At 48.0% G+C, this 2,747-nt stretch overlaps 1 pseudogene; it reads right to left on the reverse strand.

Moving 5' to 3' along the window:
- Positions 1-530: 530 nt before the first annotated feature.
- On the reverse strand, positions 531-1,790 carry LOC119358016 (annotated as a pseudogene).
- Positions 1,791-2,747: the final 957 nt, after the last annotated feature.

Genomic DNA, 2,747 nt, shown 5'->3' on the forward strand with positions numbered 1-2,747 from the left:
TTCGTCAAGATCCAGCAGATCTCACCCATTCAGCTGCATCTATACAATTGTCTAGGTGGGTTGTTTCTATACTAATATAAAAAGATCGGCTTGCAAAGATCCAACAAATCTCACCCGTTCAACCACATTTATCCAACGATCTACGTCACTTCGTTGTTTTGCGTTAAACATGTTTAGCACCCTCAGCTAATTAGTATCATGCCTAATATAAATGTCAGCATTAACCAAGTAAGTATGTCCTACCTAATATTAACATGTAATTTATATCTTGACTAATATTAATGTGCAATACAAGTAATATCCTTGTCTAACATTAACGTGCAAATAGCACGTACCAATTATTATACTAGTAAAACAAAACATGCTAAACAATTCATAAAAAGGAAGACAGTTAAATATAGCAAATTTAGCAAGCCAGATAAAGGAACATGCTTCCTTTATTGTAGCTTCTGCCCACAAAATTGGTAAACTTGGTCAACACGACCTGAGTGGACCATTTTTTTTTAATATCCTAGAAGCAGGCTACATAACTATAATAAGTCATCATTTGTACAACCCCAGTTCATCCTTGCAAGATTCGGTGTTACCCATATGGGATTTGGCCAGCTACACCAAAGCTGAGGTAGAATCTCTTCCCTTTTGTCGTTTTCCAAGTTGATAACACCTATATCCCGGCAGTAATTCTTATACTTCCAAACATATGCCTCATCATCAGTGAAATAGACACAATTTGGCTTCAGCTGAGGGAATTCGTCAGCGCTACGGTATTGCGACTGGTTACACTCGGGAAATGGCACTTGATCATGCAAGTCGTTTATTAACACAAGGTCTTTTGCTGCCATATCAACCTTATATAACAATATGCTGTTAGTCACAAGTATGGCCTCCTTCTCCTTATCATCAGTATCTTCGAGTTCCAAAATCCTGTGAACTTGCAGCAGATCACCGGATGGAGCCTGGAGAACATACAGCCGGCCTTGAGTATAAGTCTTCATGTTGCCTATAATTCTATTCCTTGTAATGGTAGGACTGTGGAGATCAAATGTATCGATTTGTCCAAAGCTCGTGAAGGCATACAATAGGCCATCCATGTAGATGCAGTCTTCATAGTCATTACCCCGCGGCAGCAATGTCCACTTACAATCTCCTACTCTTGCAAACGAAAGTTGTGGTTCGCTGTGGATGAGAACCACAATGTAGCTTCATGTAGACGGGTTAGCAAATATGTATGCCCTGATGTAGAACAAGTCGCGAAGCTTGTCCACAGCATGGGTTGACTTATGATGATCATCCAATTCACAGTCTAGCTCAACGTCATACTTTGGCTCCCACAATTCATACTCCTTAATTGTGCGTGCATCGTCAAAGACCGGCTTCACCCTCTCGTTGGTGATCACTGACGGGAGAGCAATCTGTTGACAGGTGATCGGATTGAGAAGGTGGAGCTCGGACTTCTCGGCAGCGGTGATCAGCCAGCCGTGTGAGGACCCAATCAGATACCTGCTGCGGATGGGTGGATCCGGAAGAGTTAGACTGTAGACCCGCTTTTCGGCAAGGCTGTAGAGACAAGCTACGTTGTCAGCGGCAGATTCAGAGGTGTAAAGAAGGCAAGGCGTCTGGGGCCGTTTGTACAGCTCAAGCTGGCTGCATAGGCTGGTATAAACAGAGCGCCATGAGGAGCAGACGGAGCCCGCACGCTTGAGGTCCGGGATCTCCAGGAGGGCAAAGATATCCATCAATACGTCTCGCGGCAGCTCCGGCAAATTTCTGACCACAATCTTGGTCTCCATCGGCGGTGGGTCTTTTGGCTTGTAATGTGATCTGGTACAAGGCACACACACACCCCGACGGAAGGCTGCTCCCGGCTGTACTTATAGGCGCTAGGTGAACCAACGCAGGCCGAACCGAATAGGAACGGGGTTTTTTTTTTTTTTTTTTTAGAAAAGGAGAATGACCCCCGGCCTCTGCATCTGGGAGATGCATACGGCCACTTTATTGATTATTCTCGATAACCATACAAAGTATTACAACAATGTGTCTGAATCCACCATCTTGGCAACATGCGCCGCTACTCCTATCCCATATGATGAGGGGGTGCTAGCTGGGCCACTACCCAAACCACTCACCTAAGCCTAACATCAAAAGCCGGAAGCCGAAACTCATTCGGTAACCCCAGCCGAGCCACATACTGGGTCTGGGGCGCAATCCGGTCAGACGCACTCGTGTGTCGTCGCCGCCATCTTCCACAGGTCCGTCTTCAGATCAAATTGAGGCTTCTACCTTGTCTGGCCAGTCTGCCATCGACGTCCCCATGACGCCAGACAGCTTCCTCCTCCTGCACGAGTCCATCTCCGCGCATCAGACGCCGAGTCTCCACAGCACCATGCCGCCGAGATCCGCCATCATCAATGTGAAAGATGAAGCTCCGCTCCACCAACGCCGCCATCCTCTAGTCCCTCGAGCCCGTGTGCACCTCCAAGAATGACGCCCCCAGGGGGAAGACGACACCAGAGAGCCGCCGCCATCCGATCTACTGATCTAGGGTTTCCCCCGGAGGTAGCAGAGAGTGGCCTTGAACATCTCCACGACGATGCCTTCAGGAAGGGAACGACGCAGACAGCGTCGCCATCGCCGGCCTTGGCAATAGCCAATAGCAGGTTTTCATCCGGATCTGATCGAAGACCTCCATCTCTCGTGCACGGGTCGCCGCCATCCTTGCCGGGATCTGGAAGATCCCGCAAGCCAGA

Source organism: Triticum dicoccoides, chromosome 2A, assembly GCF_002162155.2.
Source record: "Triticum dicoccoides isolate Atlit2015 ecotype Zavitan chromosome 2A, WEW_v2.0, whole genome shotgun sequence".
NCBI classification, from domain to species: domain Eukaryota; kingdom Viridiplantae; phylum Streptophyta; class Magnoliopsida; order Poales; family Poaceae; genus Triticum; species Triticum dicoccoides.